The sequence below is a fragment of the Ictalurus furcatus genome, chromosome 3 (assembly GCF_023375685.1).
Source record: "Ictalurus furcatus strain D&B chromosome 3, Billie_1.0, whole genome shotgun sequence".
Taxonomy (NCBI): Eukaryota; Metazoa; Chordata; class Actinopteri; order Siluriformes; family Ictaluridae; genus Ictalurus; species Ictalurus furcatus.
Window position 1 is genome coordinate 15835491 of NC_071257.1, and position 24514 is coordinate 15860004.

A 24514-nucleotide genomic window follows, 5' to 3' on the forward strand; every position below is an offset into this window, starting at 1 on the left:
ATCACTACAACACTTACTGGTACTGTATAAGGAAAACATTACATTTTCATTATTTATGCTATTTTTTTGGGAAATGTGTCAATATTGAGTCTGTTGAGTTTGAAATATATTACAGAAAAAATTTATTTTCCATGATATTCTAATTGTTTTGAGATGCACCTGTATAAGCATAACAAATAATAAAAATGAACAGTATTTTACAGTAATTATGTTTATGATTGGTGTACAATAGCTTAAACTGGTCAATGAAGTCTAAAATGTTACTACATTTGATATTGGCAACAGTGAAGCATGATCTATCAAAGGGATCATCAAATCTACAGAGTTTAGCTCCACTGAAAAGAATTAAGTCAGTCAGTCAATAAGTAAATTCTATTTACAAAGCACATTTAAATTCAGCTTACACTGACCAAAGTGCTGTACAGAAACAATTATAAAATACAATAAAATGTACAATGAAATAAAATAAAAAATAAAAGATAACAGTTACTAATTAACAAGTTAATAGCCAGGGAAGTGCAAAGAGTAAAAATGTGTGTTAAGAGATTGAGAGAGCACTCTTAATGTCAGGTGGCAATTGATTCCATAAATGTGGAGCAGCAACTGCAAATGCTCCGTCACCTTTTAATTTAAGACGTGACCGTGGGGTATGTAAGAAAGCTTTATTGGCAGACCTGAGAGACTTGGGAGCTGAATGCAAATAAATAAGGTCAGAAGTATTTGTTTTAAAAATGCATAACTTGTGCTACGGTTACGGCTGTCCTCTACACTTCTCCGGCGTTTACGACTCTCAAAAACAGAGACTTTTGGAAATACCGAAGACCCCGTTTTTAGTTTGAAAACTCCAGGCTCACGTTTCAGTGTAAACAGACCAAAACGAAGACTTTTGAAAATGAAGGCATGGCTTCGCCCACATTCGCCCCCTGATTGGTTCTTCTGGATCATTGCATATCCTTCCCTGATTCATCAAGCCCCTACCATATGACAATTACGCTACCTTGATCATATACACAACAACACGGAGACTGAACCGCAAGCTTTGCTGGCTTTGTTGTCATTCTTAGCAGCCACTGTGCAATTAAATTCTGTATTTTATAATACTGCAGCTGCCTACATTCGCAAGAGGCGAGCTATGATTAGAGCAATCGGCAACAAATATCATTTTAAGCGGCGTAAGTCCTACATGGAAAGCTGGTTTGGATTAGCATCCAACTTCCTGTTTACACGTGTATGTGCATGCCCAGTGTGCATGAATAGTCATGTGACATGCGTATTCGGTTGTGTAGTGTGGACGGAGGTCGTTTCTGAAACACAGCGGAAACACCAGTGTGTATGAGGATCATGTTCATTTTAAAACGAAAACACACTAGTGTAAACAGGGCCTTAAAAACAATCAGCAAAATCTTGAATTGGATTCTAAAAAAGGCCAGAAGCCAATGAAGAGAAGCTAGAATTGGAGTGATATGATCATGTTAACAGTCTAACCACTGCTTTCTGGACCACCTGCAAACGTGTAAGTACTCTTATGTGGTTACAGGTCTCAATGTACAGAATGACATCATCAGCTATGTATAGCAGCCTTGTATATCTATAGTAAAGAGCAGTAAGAGCAGAGGAAGGGGGCGTGTTTGGAGTGTGTACTGATATCATGTTCTAGACGTTTAGACACTGGTGGCTTTCCATATCCAGTGAGTGTGCGGTACAGAGGATGCGCCCGTTCTGCTGCTTCTCCTCCACTGGAGAGAAGAGGAGCGAGCTTTGACTGAAACAGCCGCACTGAAAACACGCTGAAGTTGGGTTTTTAAACGGTGTTGTCGAGGCGTCCCCGTAGCATGTGGTAAGTTCACTGTTATTGGTTTGTTGAACTTTCCTGCAGGTTTCAGTATAGGATACAACGCAAATGTACAATTAAAACCAGTTTGTTGAGCAGTGTTTAACTGTATGCTTAACTGTATTTGTGTACAAAACCTTGTTGTTTTTTGTTGACGGTTTGAATTGCGGGCTGTGAGGCATTTCACATCTGACCGCTGGCTAACTTATATAATAAAAAGTAATAAAGTATCCTAATACAGACTTGCAGAATTTTGGCGTTAATTTGCCATTGTCACAGCTTCGGTTGTAAAGCTAATTAATTAAATCCATACGAGTCGACTAATACTGAGCTGTTTGCCGCGCTGTGCGTCTGAATTTGGCTGTGAGGGCAGTGTGTGTGTGTGTGTGTGTGTGTGTGTATGTATGTATGTATGTATGTATGTATGTATGTATGTATGTATATGTATGTATACTTCAAGCAGAACACTGTCCCCTTTGCGCGTGATTATAGTTTTTTGTAATATTTATGTTCATGGTAATTTATGACGACAACGCCGTTAGAGGTGTGTAAGTATTTACCCCAGCTGCACTTTTCCACATTTTGTAGTGTTACAACCTGGAATGGAAATGGACTAAACTCGGATTTTTACCATCTGATTTACACAACCACATAACTAATATTTAAAGGTACAAATAATTTTTTTTTTTGGTTGCAAAAGTATTTACCCCCATGGGTCTATACAGCTGCAGGTCTTTTGGGATATGTCTCTATCAGCTTTGCACATTTTTTTTGCCCTTATCCAGAGTTATTTACATTTATCTAATTTGTACAACCTAGCAGTTGGGGATTAAGGGCCTTGCTCAAGGGTCCTGCAGTGGCAGTTTGGCAATGCTGGGATTTGAAGTCATGACTTTCCCAGCAGTAATCCTAAATCTTAACCAATGAACTATCACTGCTCATCTGGAGACATTTTTGCAGGACCTATCCTGCTGGGGGAAAAAAAAAACAATAGAAACATTCATGGAATTTGTATTGGTTATAATGGAAATTTTATTCATTTTAAAGTGCACCTATTATGGTTTTTCAAATATGACCTTTCATGTAGTGTGTTATAGAGCTGTTTGTGAATGTAAAAACGTCTGCAACGTTTCAAAAATCAAAGCGCAGGACAAACTGAGTTATTGACTCCCAAAAGAAGGAACCAAGTCTGAACAGCTGAAACGAGTTGTTAGTAATTCCAGATTTTACTTCCTGTACTAACCTACTTAGGTTTTTAACAAAAATCCCCACCTCTGGTCTTCATCTGCTGCTGCTAACAGATTGAGCTGAAACTCGCTATGGTAGTGGGCGTTTCCTTTTTGAAACACGACAGCAGTAGACCAATCACAACAGACTGGGGCATCTGACCAATCAGAGCAGAGTATGCTCTCTGAAAGGAGGAGTTTAGAATGAATCTTTTAGAACGGATCCTTTAATGAGTCGTTTGTGACACTGGGGGGGAAACGGTAATGCAACAGTTTAAATTATGAGTACATTAAAGTGTTTTTGACCTTGGATGCATGTAAATGTATTGTATGAGACCTCTAAAACAAAATTAGGCACATTTCAAAACTATAATAGGTGCACTTTAATGGAAACTGTAATGGTCCCTGTGGGCCTCTACTGGTAATTTGCTATTGGTGGCATGTTATGTCTAGTGAATACCATTAAGGACCAATATTGGTGATAATAATGGGTGTAGTGGTTATCTGATGGTTTGTAATGGTACTTGTAGTGGAAACCATTAGAATTTCTGTGATTGGTTTCTATTGTTTTGTTGTTTTTTTTTTACTCGACTTGTACGTTGATCTGGTTTGTAAATCATTTTTGTGAACTATATTTCCCCCCACTTCAGTATTATGGGTTATTTTGTGTACATTCGTGACACATAATCCCAATTAAGTCCGTTTCAGGTCCAGGTTGTAACACTGCAAAATGTGGAAAAGGTCATGGGGGTGAATACTTATACAAGGAACTGTATAGTGGAGGTACAGTGGGAACTGTTCTTTTAAATATTCGTCTGTAGACTGCTGTTATTAATTTATTAACAAACCTATACTTTTCAGTGTTATTGTCTGGCTGTTCTGATTTATCTTCTGTAATGTGTTAATTAAGCAGCAAATTGAGCTGCTTAAGTGCACACCTGAAGTAACTGAACAGTGACACATTTTTATTATTTGTGGCTATGTATTACAATATGTTGGATATATAATCAACTAATGATAACGATGTGGAGGTTCTGTACTATTTTTATTTATTTATGTATATGTTGGTTGAATCATATCGATCACAACTCACAATCAAAGACCAGTCACTGGCTAATGTCATATTCACTTAGCTTGAATTCAGAGCCAAACCAAGAATTGTACTATTGTGCAGTTGTGCTATTCAATAACGTATTGGCAGGGCTGTATAGTCTGTGTTCTTTGAGGTTTTATTTTGACAAGTCAAGCTGTGAGGTGTCTCAACAGGAGGATCGTTACCTATTATCTAGTGCTCAGTCAGCAGGGGGAAATAATTATCCTTAAGAATAATTCAAATTTTGAACAATTATTATTTGTGGGACTTAAGTGATCATTTGTTAGTTGTATGGGTTGCTCTGTTTCACTGAAGATACTGCTCCCATTTGGGGCCACCACAGCAGATCACCCATCCACATATTTTGATTCTGGCACATGTTTTATACCGGATGCCCTTCCTGCAGCCCTCCCCAAGGGTGCTCTTAAGCAGTATGCATAGGCTCGTGCAACCCTCCAGTGGCTGGGGTTGGCTCCCTGACTGGGAATCGGTGACAGCGCCACATGTTAGCCACTAATCCACCAGGGAACCTTATACATTTTTTGTTTAATGTGGTGAAATATTCATGAAACAAGTTAGTTCCTATTGTCACATGCGTTACAACAGCTAATTGTCCTTCACCAGCCCCTCTATTTTCTCTCTGTTTTTGTTGGGTGGTGTCAGAGAGTGGTGCAAGTTCTCAGAAACCTGGGAAGTGGGCCTCATGGGGAAAAAGTTTGAAAATATCTGTGCTAGTGTCTCTGATTTCTGTCAACTGCAAGGTGACTGCATATAGTATGCAGGAGAAGTATACAATGGTTTTGCATCAAAAGTTTGATGCGAAGCTGTCCTATACTGCTCTTGCGTCCTACATGCAGTATAAAGATACCCATACTGAGATATGACAAACTGCATTACAGCCCTGCATGGTAAGGTCTTTATTTAGAAATGTCCAGCAGCACCAGAATTTCTACAATGCCCTGAGGTTTTTATCCCCTGCCTGGAATGAATACAAGCTGTAGGAATTTCACTTTTTTTCCCTGAGACTTGAGGTAATTGTTTTAGCAGATAGTGTATTTTATTTTTTAAAATAAGCATATTCAGTGTTGCCTGTAATTTAATTTTTTTTTGTTTTTTTCAAGACTGAAATCCAAATAGTATTCCTGAGGATTTAGGCGGCAAGGTCTTATTGTGTTGTGGGAAGGGACTAATCCACCAATATCTCTATGATACAAGATATTTAATTGTTTTCTCTGTGATAAGTCCTAATTCATTTAATAATTTCTTTGCAAATTTACTAACCGGAACACTACTGTTACACACTACTTCTTTCTCAATGTGTGTCTATTGCAACCCCCAGTCCCTATAGTTCTTAATGGCTTTGCTGAGCAAAGTTTACTAGAACAGCTGAAAAAAAAATCCAGATGGCCTTCCTGTCCATGTAGTGTGCTCCTCTCTTGAGTATTTATATGTTTACCTCCATTGCCCTTTACGGACATTCTGAATTCATGCCTCATTTGATGATTTAATGACACTGAGTTGAAATTTAATAATTGTAAGAGAACCCAAAAAGTGTATGCAGTATTTCCCCAATTACCATAAAAGGGGATTAAGTTAGTGCCCCCGCTTGAAATTAGAATCAGCAATTGTTTGTTTCCTGAGATTTATTTCCCTTATTTAAGTGAAGTCTCCACTGCACATGTAAAATGTGCACAATGATATTTGGATCTGGCAACACACTAAATCTTATATTTCTGGTTATTAGATCTGCTAGAAGACACTAATGGGTCAGACATTGATTCCAGCTCATTTGTGCTGTGTGATTAACTGCTGTTAACACACCCTCTCTCTGTTATCTTGACCAGAAGTGATCATGAAAGGCAGCTGTATTTACATGTATATATTGAGCTGAATACTGAACACTAACTTACTATTATAAGGTTTGTCTTTGCAGCTTTAAGACTTTTAGGAGTTTTTCTTATCCATTGCACTCTGTATTCAGATATTCATGAAAACGGCTTCTGTGTTTAGCCAAAAATTAAAATATTGAATGCACATAGCCTTAGTGGTAATATTGTCAGAGTCCAGCTTATAGTGAGGCCCAGAAAAAGACCATCTTAGGCATAGCCTGCTTTTCATTATGCAGGAATCTGCACTATCAAAAGGCACTTTAGGAATAAGCATTGTGCTCCGAAAGCAAAACTTTATGAAATGTGTGTCAGGTTTGTGCCTGACTTGATTTTATGGCCCATGTCCGTGACGTTTGTGTGCTTCTCGCACTGCTGAAAAGTCAGGCACTGTGTGATATCTACTCATATTTTCAGTTCATAACGACGTTCACATCCTCTGTTGCTTTATGTGTTCCATGAGTTATGCTATGAGACAGGCTCCTCTCTGTCTATGCCTAAGAAATTTCTCTCTCCCACTATGCTCTCTGCTGCGCCCCTAACAGGTCTCCTCTCTCTCTCTCTCTCTCTCTCTCTCTCTCTCTCTCTCTCTCTCTCTCTCTCTCTCTCTCTCTGTGTTCAAACACACTCCTGAGTTCCGGACCTGTGCGTAATTGTAAGTTTTGCCTGTCATCAGCTTACGTATGACCTCTGTTGCCTTGTAATTAGGAGAATAAACATTTGCACAGAAGAGGAATGCATACAAGGAATTGCAAGTTCCCAAACAGCTCTACATGGAGCTCTGTAAGTGCGAAGGGAGCTTAGATTGCTTGGCTATGCTTAGGGGTTTATATCCAAAATCTGGGACATTATGAGCATACTGTACCTTTACGTAGGTAAAGGTTAAGCTTATGTCAATCATACTTGCAGCCTTCAAACAGCATTTTTACCAGGAAAATACACGTTTATCAAACGTATAACATACTGCTTATCGTAAGTTACTGTGCAATAGTGCATTCTGTCCTATTCCATCCAAATGTGATTTGTGTGTGTGTTGAGTTACATTTAATAATAATGCTTGACTGTTAAACATCATGTGACTAGGTGCAGGTGTGTGGCATATGGTTAATATGATTATAATTTGATTGAGGACAAAGTGTCAAACTGATCTCCTCCTCTGTAACGGTGCTGTAATATGAGCTTGCTGTCTCAACATTGCTCTTAACATGGTCTTTGCTATCTGGGGTTAAGGGTGACCGCTTTAACGTGCAGTGTGAACCTGATGTGTGTGAATGCACTGCGTTCACACGATTGCCTAAATGCCTGCACAGTGGCTGTGGATGATGTTGATCTAGTTGACGTCATCGCTGTTCCCATTTGTGAGACAGCTTCACACAAGCCACTGTGGATGTTTAACAAGGTCATGGACAAAGGTCACAGTGTCAAAGCGTGCAATTTCTCCCAGGGTCAAGGTGGTCCAGACGAACAGGGCCCTTAAAGAGCTCCATTTATAACAACATAGCACATGCCTCTGTCTCAGAACAACATCTCTCTCTGTAACTATCCTGCTTTCAGAGAAGAATGCTCTGATGCAACACAGACTTGGCAGTGTTTATGTGTAATGAGTGGGAGACAATGCCAATGAAATAAATGAAACTTAAATGTTTCCGAACATTCCTCTGGCTCACACTCAGACATTGTATATAGACAGGAACATATACATTGTCATTTTTGGACAAATGCGGCCCATACAGAGACGATTCAAGCCATTGTAATTTTAATATGCCCAGTTGCAGTAGTAGTTTCTGTTGACTAGTTAAGTCTGCATGTAGCTCACAATACCTTTACCTAATGGTTGGGTTGGTATGCAAATTTCCAATACTGGTTACACCACACTAAAGCATGTACCAGTACAGATAAAATACTCACATGGGTTTGTCTGCTGTGACTTATAAATGCATTTCTGGTGAAATTCAATTGATTAAAAAAAGCATGAATTAACACTGAAAAACTGCCCAGGCTATGCTAAAGGGTCTTCAATCTGGTATCAGATTTAGTAAATTTGTGTTATTTTCATGTTTTTGCCTATTACAGTTCATTTGCAACGTTGATTTAAATGAACGTGGGGTTAATCCCAAAAATAACAGAAGACCTGTTGCCAAGCCATAATCATCCCATCCAGGGTGTATTCCTGCCATGTGCCCAGTGTTCCTGGGATAGGTTTTGACCCTGACCGGGATAAAGTGGTTACTGAAGATGAATGAATGAACAAAGCCTTGATACACCATGTGCTTTGTAAATCGCTGTCGCTGTAAAACATGAACCGGGGAAAATTAAGGTAATTTTCCTGGTTACACCCTCAAGAAAGTCAAATGAATTTAAAAGGATAAAATCATGTATTGTGATTAGTGTCTGTAGATTAGTTTAACACAGTTTAGGGGGTTATCGAGCACTCTGTGTTTGTGGATGGAAGTTAATGGAAGACTGTCAGATGGCCTGCAGTGCTCTACCCTCCTCCTGTGTCCAACATGTGCTACCAACTGACCCACAGCTCTGCTAATAACACCTCCTTTTCAGTTCCTACTTCTCTCTCACTCTGTCTCTAGCTATTAGAAATTGGAGCCGGAAACTTACAGATAAAAATGTGAAATGCCCAGATGTACAGATTAATCATGTTTATCAGACTTTTAGGGATATGAAGAATGTAGTGAAATAGATTTTTTTCCCCCCTCAGCTGCATCCCTCTCTCATGCAATCCCCCCCCCCCCCTTTTTTTTTTTTACTAGCAATGTTTTTACAGTTATGCTTGAAATCTCCAAGGTTTAGTTCTAGCTCTAGCAGTAACTCTCTTCATCCAAACAGCTGGCCTGGTCTATACTGAAAATCCACATGCAGGCGATTCACCTCAGCGTGTCCACATTACACTTTCTGAAGATTAGATTTACAGCATAGAGTTTCTGTAAAAATTGAGAGTTCCCAGGCTCAAATGTCGTAGTTGTAATAATAAACAGAGTAGCTCAAAGCAGATTTCCGGAACCATATCTCTGGTTTATTTTTCTGTCTTGCTGTTTGACATTCTGGCTCCTCTGTGTACTTTGAAAGATTGGTTTTGGATGATGCTGCTGTTCTGTTGAGGGCTTCTACATATGCCAGGAATGAGGGCTTGTGTGTGTGTGCTGTTCTGTTGAGGGCTTCTACATATGCCAGGAATGAGGGCTTGTGTGTGTGTGTGTGTGTGTGTGTGTGTGTGTGTGTGTGTGTGTGTGTGTGTGTGTGTGTGTGGGGGGGGGGGGAAAGAGGGCCTGAAAGTCTGAATTAAAGATGTCCGTGTGTGACTGATAAGTAGAAAGGTGAAAGTTCACATTTATGCACAATGCATACAATCATGCAGATACAGGTCAAGAGCTTCAGCTAATATTCACATTAAACATCAGAATGAAGAAAAGTGTGATCTGTTATTTTAACCATTGCATGCTTGTTGGTGCCAGATGGGCTTGTTTGAGTATTTCAAAAACATTGAGTGAGTGACAGTTCTTTGGGTGGAAACGACTTATTCATAATAGAGGTCAGAGGAAAATGGGTAGATTGGTTCATGCTTCCAGGAAGGATAGTAACTCATATAATCACTCTTTACATCCATGGTGAGCAGAAAAGCATCTCAGCATACACAGAATATCAAACCTTGAGGTGGATGAGCTACAACAGCAGAAGACCACATCAGGTTATACTCCTGTTAGCCAAGAGCAAGAATCTGAGTCTACCTTGGGACAGGCTCATTGAAACTGAAGATTAGAAAAAAAAATCAGCTGGTCTTTTTCCAGTCTTTAACTGTCCAGTTTTTGTGAATCTCTGCCCATTATAGCCTCAGATTCTTGTTCTTGTGGAGTGGAACCTGATGTTGTCTTATGCTGTTGTAGCCAAATTCACTTCAAGGTTTGATGTGTTGTGCATTTTGAGATGCTTTTCTGCTCACCACAATCATAAAGAGTGATTACTTGAGTTACTATAGACTTTCTGTCCGCTCAGACCAGTCTGGTCGTTCTACTCTGATTTCTCTCATCATCGAGGTGTTTCAGCCTGCAGCTTCCTCTTACAGGATGATTGCAAATTGCAAATAATAATGTGCAAATTTCCCAGTAGATCAGCAGATTTTGAAATACTCAAACCAGCATATCTGATACCAACATCCATGCCACGATCAAAGTCACAGAGATCACACTTTTTCTTCATTCTCATGTTTAATGTGTACATTAACTAAAGCTCTTGACCTGTATCTGCATGAATATATGCATTGTGCTCCAGCCTCATGATTGTCTGATTAGATAACTGCATAAATGTGCAGGTGTACAGATGTTCCTAATAAAGTTGACGGTATGTGTAGTTTTTATATAAACTATACTATTGCTTTCTCTTGGTAAGTGTAATGAATCTGTTAATCACATCATCTAAATGAGCAACAATATGATAATATCCCCTCCATTGAGGGTATGTGCTAATCTGATTTAATATGTCTGACGGGATTGGTAGAGAAATGGGTCAGGGTTTAATTGAGCATCACATACTGACCATAGTGTCAGTCAAAATATAGAGAACAAATCAGGACAGATGTCTTTGGGAATGCTGCCAGGCCAAATGCCGCTTTATGTGTATATGGAGACTTATATCATCTCCGCAGTGTTTTACAGAGTATTGACCCCAAATAATCTCATTTGGAATCTCAGTATAAAATAATCCAGCGTGCACCATACACACCACACCACAAAGTGTGGATACGCTAAATATCTGGGATGTGGCAGTGTCATCATTTTTGGGGGGGTTGGGAATCATACATAAATAGTACTTAGAAAGGAGGATCTCATTACAATTCTGTTCCTACTTGTTATAAATCAAAATGTTAGGGAGAGAGAGACCACAGAATCCTCACCAGTTTTCCTAAAGAGAAATGAAGCCTGTTGGCTGAACATTGACCCTGTTAACTTTTAAATGGCTGCTATGGAGGCTTCTAATTGATAAGACTGGACTCAAATAACAGTGACCTGGCCTTCCATAGAGAAGCATACTATTTTGATCAGTTACGGAACATTCCACATTGCCCTGCTTATGCACAGGAATCTGTATTACAGTGACTCTGGTTAAGAATCCTATTGTGGCTGATGTTTATAGAATCATTTCCATTCTTTTGTTTATTTGATCATTTAAGCTTTTGGTGCTTTGATAAAGGAGAACATGTGGAGAGGGAAATCAAAGGAATGTCTGTTCAAAAGCATTTATATGCAGTAAAATGTGCTGTTAGCCTGGCAAAAAAAAGTTATCCATCCCCTATCACCAATGTGAAAAACTAGTGGCCCCCTTAAACTTGATCTGGTTGTGCCACCTTTAGCAGCAATACCTCCAACCAAATGCTTCTGGTAACCGATCAGTCTTTCAGTTACTTCTAGGTGTAGGACTTACTCCTATGCTTTGTATCATTATTTTGCTGCATAATCCAGTTGCGCTTGAGTTTCAACTGATGGACTGAAGACTGGACATTCTCCTTTAGGATTTTCTGGTAGAGAGCAGAATTTGTTTCCCTCAATTATTGCAAGTTGCCCAGGCCCTGAAGCAGCAAAGCATCCTCACACCATCTGTCATGTAATGGGCGAGCAGGCAAGTCGGATGCAAGTGCAGATTTAAAGTTTAATGAACAAACAAACATAAAACAAGTATTATGAACATGAGGCAGAGATAGAAGGACTAAGAAACCTAACCATCAGGCAATAACCAAAGACAAGAAAGCATACCGTGACACAGAAAGACAAACAAAGCAAGACCCTAAGTGCTGTACAAATCATGACTTAAATAACCGTGTTAATTACCCATAAGGTGAATCAGGTGAAACTAGTCATGTGACGTTGCAGTGGCTGCTGAGAATCGTAGTCCCGAGTTCGTTCTGGCATATCCATTACACCATCACACATCCACCACCATGCTTGACCGTAGGTATGATGTTCTTTTTGTGGAATTCTGTGTTTGGTTTACACCAGATGTAACAATGTAACATTTCCACTTTCGACTCATCAGTCCACAGAACATACTGCCAAATAATTTGGGATCATCAAGGTGTGTTTTGGCAAAATTCAGATGAGTCTTTATGTTCTTCTGGGTTAGCAGTGGTTTTCGCCTCGCCACTCTTCCATGGATGCCATTTTTGCCCAGTGTCTTTCTGATAGTGGAGTCATGAACAGTGACCTTTATTGATGAAAGAGAGGCCTGTAGGTCCTTTTGATGTTGTCCTTGGCTCTTTTGTGACATGCTGTATGAGCCATTGTTGTGCTCTTGGAGGAATTTTGGAAGGTCGGCCACTTCTGGGAAGGTTCTCTACTGGGCCGAGTTTTTCCATTTGGAGACAATGGCTCTCACTGTTTTTCTTTGGAGTCCCAGAGCCTTTGAAATAGCTTTGTAACCCTTCCCAGATTGATGTATTTCAGTCACCTTCTTCCTCATCATTTCTGGAATTTCTTTCAATTGTGGCATAGTGTGTTACTGGGTAAGACCTTTTAACCAACTTCATGCTGTTGAAAAAGTTCTGATTAAGTGTTGATTTGATTGAACAGGGTTTGCAGTAATCAGGCCTGCTTGCGTCTAGTCCAGCTGAGATATGAGATGTACACAAAAATAGAAGAAATCAGCAAATACTTTTTCATAGCACTGTATGTAACGCTAGCTAACCCCAGTGCAGTCCTGTGCTGATGATGCTAATACCAAAGCATAGTGCTAATGAGTGCTCAATACAAAGAAATACAGGACAGCAAAGGCACTCTTGACTATTCTAATAAATCAATATGGCCCAGATTTTGCTAATTTTCCATGTTTGCAGCATTGTAACTTGGTTTTCAGGCAGTTTAATGGCCTAGTGTGTAGCAGTATCTGTTTTCTCTTGAGATGTCTTCTCTTAGACATTTGCTAAATGAATGTTTTGTGTTCTGTGAATATGTAAATGTTTCTCCTTATTTATTTAAATCTAGGGGAACCGAAATGTTTTAAGACTTTTTATTAGATAATTAAACAGTTTCAATGTCCTATATTATATGGATGCCATATCTTTAAGGATGCCATGTCTATCCCAGATCAGAATAAATGTAAGTTATACTGAGTGACCGCATTGGCTGGGTATTATAGTCATTGACTTCCAATGCAATAGGAAAGTGATGTATATTCCGGCAGTTTTATGGAGAATGAATTTATAAATAATCAACAACCAATAGACATTCCCCTTTCTGCTGAGACAAAACCATCCCACTATTCGGTATAAACCACAATGATGAACTGACTACATGGACAAAAGAGCATAAACTTTGGATAGTAAAAATGGGTGAAGGGTAATATTTGCAGCGGAAAGTAAAGCTTTCATTTATTTATACAAATCTTATTTATTATGAACTGCAAGCTCATCTTCTGCAAACCTCTGTATCTGCTTATATATTCAAGTGTGTCACTTCAGATTATCTAGAGTTCTTCAAGAACTAACATGAGTTTAGAGTTCTAACACTAACATGTTCAATATGACAGCTGGAGGCTAATGCCAACATTTACAAGTTGGTCTAAGCCCAGTATAATTCTGAGAGATTTTTTTCTTAAGTTTATGTATTTACATTTATGGCATTTGGCAGATGCCCTTATCTAGAGCAACTTACATTTATACAACTGAGCAGTCGAGGGTCTTACCCAAGGGCCCATCAGTGGTAGTTTGTCAGTGCTGGGCCTTGAACTTCTGATCAGTAACGCAGAGCCTTTAACCACTGAGCCACTAGTTTTTATAGTTCACACTGCAGAACATGGGCTTCACCAATCTCAACACAGAGGTCAGAGTGACTGTATTTGATTTAATCAATCTCGGCCAATAAGTCATGGTTGAAGCCAGTCTGGGTCCTTTTCCTCCAGCAAAAACTTAGTTAAGTCATTACCTGTTTGACAGTTGTCAGGAGCTTGACAGTGTAATGTGCTAGTCATGGATTCTACAAGGCTGTGATTGTTCAGTTTTGGCAGGCTGCTGTGAATCAATCTCACTGTGTAGCAGTGTACAGGACAGAGCACAGTTGCCAAACCCTGCTCACTTGGCCTGTTCTGCCAGTCATGCACCTTGGATTTTTGTTATTGTTGTATTTAGTCCAGGTTTTTTTTTTTCATTTTTACTGTTTCTCTCTTGTCATGTCTGTTTTTATGGCTCCCTTTGCACAGTATAAAAGCATCAGAACATCATGATGATTATGTCGTATAACTCGTGCTTATAATGTTAAATGACAGTTGTTCTATTGATTGTTCCTATTTTTGCAACCTTTGTGTACATTTTAATTAGTGAAAGCAAGGTATAGGCTATACATTACTGGGTTGTGATGACTGTGCAGTTGTTGTGAATTTGATTTTGATTCTGTCTACTTGAAATTTGTCAGGAAAATGTTTGATGGGGAGGGGTTCAAATAGGAGAGTTTGAGAAACATACAGAGAGAATGATCTCAGAGCTGTCTGGCAGGCACGGATACCATCAACAGCTGCTCTGTATGAGCCTCTTGTATTCAGACAGTTTTCACAAACAGACCAAGTGTCCCAACCCACCAAGCAGGCACTGTTGAGAAAAACGAGCCGAATGTCTAAGGGAGTGCATAACAAAGCAGTTTTCTCCATACTCCTGCTCTCACACACTAACTAAAGTAAAACAGGGAATGTGTGTGAAAGCCCCAGAGGCCCTGCAGAGAGATGACCAGCCTCCTTGACCCGGCATCCTTTTCACACAGAGCAGAGTTGGCACCTCCTGTACTTTACTTTACAAACATAGACAACATTACACATAATAAATTTAAGAGGTTATTAGCTTGTTAATGTAAAATTCACGTGGGACAATGCTGTCTACCTGAAAGCGTTTCTAAACTCACAATATTAGCACATAGAAACTGAGCAAAAATTTTACGGTTTAGTAATGACAGTGAAATAAAAAAAAGTGTTTCAAAAGTTTGCATTGTCATAATGTATTTGGAGCAAAAATAATTTAGTAAAAAAAAAATTCACGTGAAAGTAGGAAAAGAGCGACAGCTCACAAATCGTTATTGGTCTTCCCTCTGGTGGCATGAAACAGAAATGCAGTCCAGGCCCATGTAAAGATTGTACTCTTGGTTAGCTCGTTCATTTGCACTGTTTGGTGTCTCGGAGGCAAATCGTATCTTGTTACATAAGCTGTGATAGGTTTGTGTTGATCATTGAGTCTTTTAAAGCCTGTTCTCAACTCACAGACAGTGTCATGTTCATTTACTCTCCTGGCTCCCAGTGCTGTCTCTCAACAAATTCCATTTGAACACAAGTCAGAAAATAAAGTAGCGCATCATATTTTATGTATGGTGGCATGCACAACAAAGCCACAAGAAACTGGGACAGTAAGACAAAGCGTTGCTCTTTTTTCTTGTAAGTGTTATTTAGCTTTATTGTTATGTTGTGTTAAATAATAAATGGAGTCAGAGAATTTAAACGAATCACAATCTAAAGGACACTGAGGTTGAAAATGGCATTAAGAGGAATTACATTTGTGGCATCATTAGGTCTGCCAAAGCTATAAATAGCTCCAAGTGTGAGCAGGCCACATTGAAACGGTTCCAGTTGGTGTTATGGGTTATGTAACTCTCAGCGTCTGCATTTCAAAATTCCAGAAGCTTATCAAAGAACCAGAGGCACTGGCCCATGCAGGGGGGAAATACTGCACATACTTTATCAAAAAGATATACATTTGTTTTTAAAAATGGAAATAATAGTTGTGATGGCTCAAAACAGAAATGGCCTTAAAATGGTGAAGAAATAAACACCAACATGCTTACTTCTTTTATTTTTTCACTTAATCTGTACACCTTGCAATACAGAAAGGATGAATTACAGTTTCTGAGTCCAAGGTGCTAAAAGAAAAAGAACCTTTACAGAAGGTTTAGTTGAGTGGTGAATGAATAATTGCTTTGTATTTAGATAATTTGGAAATGTAAACCATGAAATGTTCATGTTCAGATTGTTCTCTGGTTCGTGTACTCAGAGTTTATTTCAAATGATACACTGTAATGTCTTTGTATACGTTTCAGCAGCAGCAGTAACACCGGGAATCGATTTAACTTACATTACAGTTTCCTAAATTCATCATCATGATTCTACATTCATAACAGTGAAGCCAATGTTTCTGGAATTTGGGCCTGCACTGTGGAAAACTGGAAATAACCGATGAAATAATGACGGACATACTGGGCTCAGATCACAGCAGAATGGATTTATGTAAGGGAGCAAAATGAGAAGAGTTTAGTGAAATTTTATGGTGGAGAGGCAGAAAGAGAGGATGGACAGGAGAGCTTGGAAGGTGAACAGCGGTGATCACTACTAGCTGATACTCGAGGTTTCGGAAAAGTATCGGAAAAGAAGTAGTAATACCATGCCATCTCTAGTTAAAATACTAAAGCCACAATGAAGGTCACAAATTGGGTTGAGTAAGTTAACAGGTAGTCTGGTTCTCACAGATCTGTAATGCTGTGGTTACATTTTGTTACACGTTCTCCATCTCACACATTCATTATAATAGGCCAAGTTAGAAAGGAGCAGATGTTTGTCCTGGTATAAATGTCATGGCTATAGCTGAGAATGATAATCACCACATCTTTATTAAATGAGGTTCATTTATGCTCGCTAATTTTCAGTAGCATAGTAGTCTTTTATAGAAAAATTCCAGTTATTCGTCTGATCTAGGTTAAATTATTCTGTAATTACCGTGAAGCTATAATGGGAGGTATGCATTTATGAGAGTGAAGAATATAAATCTGGATCCACTGATTGGTCCAGGGTGTTACATAATCAAGAGGTTAATTACAAGTTAAAAGCAGACAGGGTATTAGTAATGAAGTATATATTGTCCTGCTGCCCTGCACAGAAGCTCGCCGCACTGGGGGGAGGTAAAAAGGGTGGAATAGTGGTTAATGAGGAAACAGGGAGTCCATTTCTGCTCCTCCTTTTTGTGCTCCTTCTCTAGAGTCCTTAAAGCCTGATGCTTACCATTTGTCCCCCAGCAGGAACTCTGTCAGCATGGTAAGCCAGATGGATTTAACCCACAGTCTCCGTGAGAAAACTGGTGAAAGCGGTTTATTATGATTAAGTTGTAATTAGGTTTGTGCTTTAGTGGTTCACAAAAACAACAAAAAAAAGGCAGTCTAGATTGTAGCATGTTCTTCTTAAAGAACCAGAATTAAAAGTTGAATAAGCATATGTGTCCTGAAGAGGTCAACACCTCAGGTTTTTTCCAATTGACTGGCATGCAGTGAGTCCAATGACATCAAATCAGAATCAATGGGCAGTAGTTTATCAGTTTGCATGCAGTGACATTAATTGATTTTTCAACAGTGTGTTTGTGCTGCACCAGAGTGGCTGCACTAGTGAGCACTGGGGTCTATGTGTGTTTTTTAATTGTCTTAACAAGCATGCTTACTCCAGTTTTTGTGTGTGTGGATGTTCATTCTACGGTCAGACAGCTTGAGCACAAAGATGATATTATCACAGGTAAGCTAACAGACATTCCTATGCTCATCTTCATCTCTCAAAAGTACCGGGCTTCTATAGCCCACATGAAGGGACAGGAGGCAGTCCCAGTAAAGGATGGTTTCTGCTTCATAGAAGTCTGAAAAGCACTCTGGAGAGAAGAAAAACAGAAAAAAAAGTCAGAGTTTGGGGAGTTTGACCTGTAATGGTTTTTGTTTGAACAGACAAACCACACATTGCATGTAGCTAAACTTACTACTGTTTATGTATATAATGATGCTCCTGGTTCGATCATGAGCTCCTATTACTGTCTGTGCAAAGTTTCACATGTTCTCCCCATGTCTGCATGTTCCCAATGGTTCCAGATTCCTGATAAGGATAAAGCAATTACTAAGGATGAATGAATTATCGCTCCAGTCTTTATTTCTTTGCTGATATTGTGAACTAGGCTTTATCTGATTTTTCACACCTCACAGGCTAGACAGCTCCATTACCAGTCGCAGTGACCAGTGAGATGGTCACATGTCTTATACGCACAAGCCACATGTCTTTCTCATTGTATAAGCAAATAGATCAAACACATAATGCAGAGCTAGTCAGTGTCCCTATTGGAATTTGCTTGTTTTTGGATGAGTATGCAGCTGAGTTAGAGAGAGGCTCTTGCCTCATGTGCTATGCACAACACTCTTGCTGATAAAAGCATAGCTGTTGTCCCTTGTGGCCTGCTGAAGTGCTTATCTGTGCATATTAGAGGCTGTTTCAGGTTTCAGAGTGACACTGATGGAGTTTTTGTGTGTGTGTGTGTGTGTGTGTGTGTGTGTGTGTGTGTGTGAGAGAGAGAGAAAGAGAGCAAGAGAGAGAGAGAGTGTGTGTGTGTAAAAGTGTCCACTGGGTGGCAGTGTGTTCCTCCTCTGCTGGTGCTTAGAGTGAGGAACAGATGTGCTGAGGAACTTAGTCATAGCAGCTTATACGGGGCAAAACCTTTGTTTGCCAGTGGACTCCTCCCTCCTTCCCTCCGTCCATTATTGCCTCTGATCCCACTCTTGGTCTGTGTCCTCGGGGGAAATGCTGAAACTGATTCACACATGCTGCCTCCCCACAGCCATGACCTCATCATGTTCTCTCTATAACCTAATTATAGCCTTTACATCTCACTGCTGTGTGGTTAACACTCAGGAGCAGGTGTGTTAGATATAACTTGCATACATTTAGAAAATAACACAAGAGGAAAAAATGTAATGGGAGTGTCTCTGGAACTTTTATTTCTGCTTTCCTATGCCCTTGATATTTGATATTGCTCATTGAAGATACACAATGCTTTGCTGTGTGCTTGTGCATGGGTGTGTTTATTTGAGGGACTGAGTGTTTGTTCTGTCCTCTATGCTCCAGCTACAGTGTTTGTCTGTTGTATTGCAGTTGTCAATTCAGCAGTGTTCAGCAAGTTGTATCATCCAGCGTGTGTGTGTGTGTTTGTGTGTGTGTGTGTCCCTGCAGGTGTGTGTGAAGAGAAGGCTGTGTCTTTGGTTGTATTCTGGGGATGTTTAAACTCCTCCTCCAGGTCCTCCTGCCCTGAGTCTCCTCAGCAAGTGCTCAGGTAGCACTTAAGGGAATTGTTTGGTGACGAAAATCAAATTGACATCATTTTCTGCTCAGCCAAAATGTAGCTATTTTGTACCTGTCATAGCTAATGTAGTGTTAATAAGTAGCGCTAGTCAGTGGATCGTCATGGATGTCTACTTCTCGGTTGGTTCACAACATGTCCAGTATTTTTTAATATGTTAATAAGTTTGGGAACAGTGTCTTGTGTAAAGTGCTTACCATATTTCCTGTTAAAGTCCATTGCAACCTTACGACAGCTCATGCTCATCCAGTCATGAGAATGATTTCAATATTTTCTTCTTTTGTCAAAGGCATTCTTAAAAGTTGTCTGAATATATATATATATATATATATATATATATATATATATATATATATATATATATATATATAATATAAAAATTAGGGCTGCAACTAACGATTATTTTCATAATCGATTAGTTGGCCGATTTATTACTTATTTATTTATCGATTAATCGGAAGGGGGCCGAACTTTCGGGTTAGTGATAAACTAATGTGTTCCATTTGAGACGATATTTCCTTTCTAAAATTCATACACTAGACCAGTGCTTCTCAACATTTTGTGAGCTTTGGACCCCTAGCATATTTCGAACAATCCACAGGGACCCCCTTTCTCCACAACAATTATAGGCTATATATTAAACAGTCATTTCTATATATGTTACTTTATTTTATTAATATTTAACATTCATAATATTAACAATAAAATTGAATCAAAACATTTCACGATTTAATTTTTTACATTTTATTGTTGGTGTGACAATTAATTTGACTGTCTGAATTATCCTTTATTTATTTTATCCATCAATGCGACACTTGAACTTGTCTACCACTCATAGGTTTTTGCAAATTATTGTAAATAAATTTAAAATAAATCCATCAGTGAATGATCGTCAGCTCAGCTAACGTGATATTTGCGAATAACCAAATTGATCAATTTTAAAACATCTCATTTGAATATCTTTTGATACATTAAAAAAAAAAATATATATATATATATATATATATAATCTCTTATATAAACATTTTAAAAACTTTCCTACGGACCCTCTGCAATTACACCACTGACCACTAGGGGTCCGCGGACCCTGGTTGAGAAACACTGCTCTGGACCGTAGAGTATAAAGTACATAGTGTAAGTGTACAGTACGTCATTTGGGACACAACTTTTAGTATTTACTCTCTGATGCATGTTTTCGGAACAGAAGTAACGTAATGAGTAAATGTACTGTGCGCAGACCAACTAATCAATAATGAGATTCGTTGACAACGATTTTCATAATCGATTATTAAAGATTTTATCGATTAGTTGTTGCAGCTCTAATATATATATATATATATATATATATATATATATATATATATATATATATATATATATATATATATGACCAAATGTATGTGGACACCTGACCAATCACAACCATGTGCTTGCTGAACATCCCATTCCAGATTTAGTCCCCATTTGCCTCTGATAACTTCCACTCTTCTGGGAAGGCTTCCCACTAGATTTTGGAATGTGGTCATGGGGATTTGTGCTCATTCAACCACAAGACCATTAGCAAGGTCAGGCACTGATGTTGGGCAAGGAGGCCTGGCACATAGTCGGCATTCCAATTCATCCTAAATGTGTTCAATGCGATTGAGGTCAGGGCTCTGTGTAGGCCACTCGAGTTCACACCAACTTTTGCAAATCATGTCTTTATGGACCACTTTGTGCACAGATGCATTGTCATGCTGGAGCAGGTTTGGACTAGGTCCCTTAGTTCCATCATAAGGAAATATTAATGCTACAGCATACAAATACATTCTAGACAATTCTGTACTTCCAAATTTGTGGCAACAGTTTGGGGAAGGCCCACATATGGTTGTGATGGTCAGGTGTCCACAAATGTCTGGCCACAATACAGTGTATTACTGTTGTTATATGTATGTTAAAATTATTATAAATTGTTTTGACATTTAACAAGCAACAGTGTCATGTTTTATGAAGTTTAACAATATTGTCCTGTATTATCCCTTTCAAATACGTGTTATACATCCTGCAGAGACTGTTGTAACTTTCACTACTGACCATGCAAGTATTCATTAGATGCTATTAATCAAATAAATATTTTATGAAACATGATTTCAAATGGGTTCCCACAATGACTCTAAAATGTTCTATGCAATGTGGAAATGCTGAAAGGAGTTGAAATTAAGGGAAAATCTGCTTATGAGCCAAGGCAGGTCAAAGCGGTTATGTGATGCAATAGCATGGTGGTAATGTGCAGAACTAACCAGCATGTTTGCTGTATGCAGATTATAAGCGGCCCGCTATGGACAGTGATTAATGCCGTTAGTATGTTTTGGTCTCACGAGTCAAATCAGACCTCGTCGTAAAAATTTAAATAAAGCTCCTAGTTAGCACTTTGAAGTATATTTTCCTCTGGGGTCAGGATGGTGATGGATGACCAGAGCAGGGTGTGACAACCAGAATGAATTTTGGGCGGGCTTTAAGGCAAGTAGGACGGGCTGGGAGGTCAGAGTTCAGTGATTGCAGTAACAGTTTTGTTACTGACAGGGGGAGGGGGCAGGATGGAGACACGGTAATTAGATTGTGAAGAACGTGTCAGAGCCAGATACTCACAAAAGAACCAAACACTCTTTAGTATTAACATAGAAGCTTTTCATTCTGGCTGTTTAGAGGTAAAGTTTTTACCACCACGTTACCTCCTGTAAAGCAAATCATAAAACATTATATGCTCAGATATTTTTTTACTTCATCATCTGTAAACATGCAGACACCATTTGCAGAGATAAAGTTTGTTGCCAGAGTACTCCTAGGAGTTCCGCTTCATCTTTGTCCACGTCTGGCCCTTGAGGCTTTGCCCAGTGCCTGTGTGTAGCCCCTAACTGCACATGATTGACAGTAGCTCCCCAGGAGTGTGTGAGTGAGTGTGTGTGGTCTGCTTGGCAGCTGCTCTGTCCATCCAAACAACTGTTTCTTTCCTTCAGCAGACTAATGCTGACATTCTTTAATTCTATCTCTCCTCTCCACTGTGAGGCTAGTGCTGATAATAAATCATCCAACGTTACATTATAATAAACAACAGGTACAATATTCTTGATCAAGGACACTTCAGAAGTGGTTCTGCTAGTTTGCCTCTGTGATAAAAATAGTATGAGGACATCTGTCTTCCAGACTTACTTATTTTGGCCAGTTGTATGGCTGTGTGTAATGTATCTATTAATTTGGCATGGTTTTGTATGTATCTGTATCTGCATGTGTGTCTAGGGGTTTTTGATTTTAAGCTTCTCCTTATGCTTACATGCTGTTAGCTACTGGCAGGCCGGGCACACAGAGTGGCCCTGGCCCCTTACTATATGTCAGAGGAACAAAAGCACAGTGCATGCTGGGAGTTAATGGAAAATGAATGGGCAGTGGAGTAGAGAAAGCCGGCTCTGAAATACTGCTTGCTACCAATGTTCTCAAGATTTACTGAAAGAGCAGATGTGAGTTTGTGTGTGCGTGTGTGCTTTTTAATAGGTGCCACGTGTTACCTCATTGCTGTATCCCATAAAAGTAGAAAGCTGATGCCGATACTGTGTCCTTGAGTGATTTGCAACCTGTTTCCCTCCATTGTGGTGAACGGCTGCAGATCTCTCTCTATTCTCCCTCCTATCTCTTATGCGCTTTCTCCTTTCAGCCAGCCATACAGAGCATTTATTTTGGCCCACATGACCACCATGGTTGTTTGATGAGAATAGATGGAAATGCTTAATGAGGTGAGGGTACAACTTGTCCTATAGATGGTTATAAGTATTTACTGTGATTTCTCATTTAATTGTAATGTTAGTAGTTTTTTTTTAATGGTTTATATCAAATAGTATATTTTGCTATTTCCTTATATTTTACTAGTTAAAGTTTTTGGGCTAGACCGGGGCTAATTTTCATCCTTATGGTTTCTGTCATCAGCCGTACTGTCTGTTTGCATGGTCCTTTTTGCATGGCCAAGGCATTCTTCAGGAAGTTAGCACACATTTTAAAAAAAAAACCCGTCCTTGTTTCCACTGATCTAAGGGCTCAAGCATTACATAATCAGCTATAGAAGCTGTATTGTATAAAGATAATGATAACCAAGGGGGGTTTTACAGTTATTACTTCAGATTAAGATTTAAAGTCATATCCTTTAGCATCTGTACACTACAGAAATGTATCTCAAACAATAATTACATGCAAGATGACCGACACATTTTGATTGTTTTTGCTTCTGTGTTTGAAGCAGCACAAAGCAAGTTATGTTTGCATGTAATATTAGGAAGGTAGCTCATATTAAGTACTTTAGAATTGCCACAAAAACAAATTTGTGTTTGTTCCCAGGATAACAGATTTGTTGTCTCATTGTTTAATGTAGTTTTTCTCCCCAACTGTTCTTCAAAACCCACATCAATACTCATGCCTTAATGACATATACATAACTTGAGCTGCTTGTCATATTGATCAGCAGTGTCTTTGTTTGGAACCAATATTGATTGCTAAGGACGTTTTGAGATGGAATGATTCCAGATCAGGTACTGGCACCTTATCAGTGGAAAAGTCAAGTCAAGTGGGTTTTTACTGTCATTCCTCTATATAGCATGTATAAATTGGAACGAAATGGTGTTTCTTCAGACCATGGTGCAACATGGAACAGTATGCAAGACTGCATAAAGTGCAAATACACAACAGTGTGCAAAACAATAAATACACAGAACAAAACAATAAATACACAGGACAATAAATACACAAAAGATACACAGAACATGGACCGTAATTGTAAACATGGACTTGTTGCTATTTTTTAATGTAGCAGCACAAGTACAGCAGCAATAAGTTCTATGGTATAAAGTGACTGACGCAGCTACTGTATGTAAAGTGCAGTGTGCAATAGTACTGAAGTTCACTGGGTTTGAAGCAGTTGTGTGTGCAGTGGGTTTGAAGCAGGTTGTGTGTGCAGTGATATCAGTCGTACTGGGTTACTGGTATTCGGCTAGCCCAGGTGAGCGTTGGGAGGCACTAGGGTGTTGAGTAATTTGACTGCCTCGGGGAAGAAACTGTTGCGGAGTCTGCTGGTAGTGGCACGGATGCTCCTGTACCTTCTGCCAGATGGCAGGAGGGTGAACAGTCCATGAAAAGGATGAGAGGGGCCGTCTGCAATACTGATGGCTTTGCGGATGCAGCGGTTGTTGAACGAAGTGTCGATTGAGGGTAGAGAGAGCCCGATGATCTGTTCCGCTGTTCTCACCATCTGCGGTAGGGTCTTGTGGTCGGAGGCTGTGCAGTTCCCGTACCACACAGTGAGACAGCTGGTCAGGACGCTCTCTATCGTCC

The 24514-nt window shown here is 39.3% G+C and overlaps 1 protein-coding gene across 1 annotated transcript in view; it reads left to right on the forward strand.

Annotated features, from left to right (window-relative positions):
- Positions 1-1662: 1662 nt before the first annotated feature.
- Positions 1663-24514, forward strand: part of lzts2a (leucine zipper, putative tumor suppressor 2a) — a 48450-nt gene continuing 25598 nt past the window's right edge. The window contains exon 1 of the mRNA XM_053621014.1: positions 1663-1837. The gene's annotated coding sequence lies outside the window, so the exon portion shown is untranslated. The remainder of the gene's footprint in view (positions 1838-24514) is intronic.